The sequence below is a fragment of the Buceros rhinoceros genome, unplaced genomic scaffold, assembly GCF_000710305.1.
Source record: "Buceros rhinoceros silvestris isolate BGI_N320 unplaced genomic scaffold, ASM71030v1 scaffold41403, whole genome shotgun sequence".
Classification (NCBI taxonomy): Eukaryota; Metazoa; Chordata; class Aves; order Bucerotiformes; family Bucerotidae; genus Buceros; species Buceros rhinoceros.
The window spans coordinates 3,371-3,657 of NW_010406115.1; positions in this window are offsets into that span (position 1 = coordinate 3,371).

Consider the following 287-nt stretch of genomic DNA (forward strand, 5'->3'; position numbering starts at 1 on the left):
GGCGTGTGAGGGCGCGCCAACCTGCCCCTGCGATCACTCTGTGCCCTCCCCAGCACCTTCTGGTGGGTGGCAAAGCTCCGGTGACAGAGGCCCCATGGTGACATTTCTGGCTGGGGTGGAGGAGCAGAGCTCAGGGCAGCCCGGCGGGGCCCAGCGCCCCACAGCAGGGACGGGGAGCATGGCCTCTGCTCCGCCACTTCCCGGCAGCACCCACTTCCCCCACCCACCCCCACTCCTGAGCTGTGGGTGTCATCGGGCTGGGCAGGACAGCGGATGCTCTGAGAGCA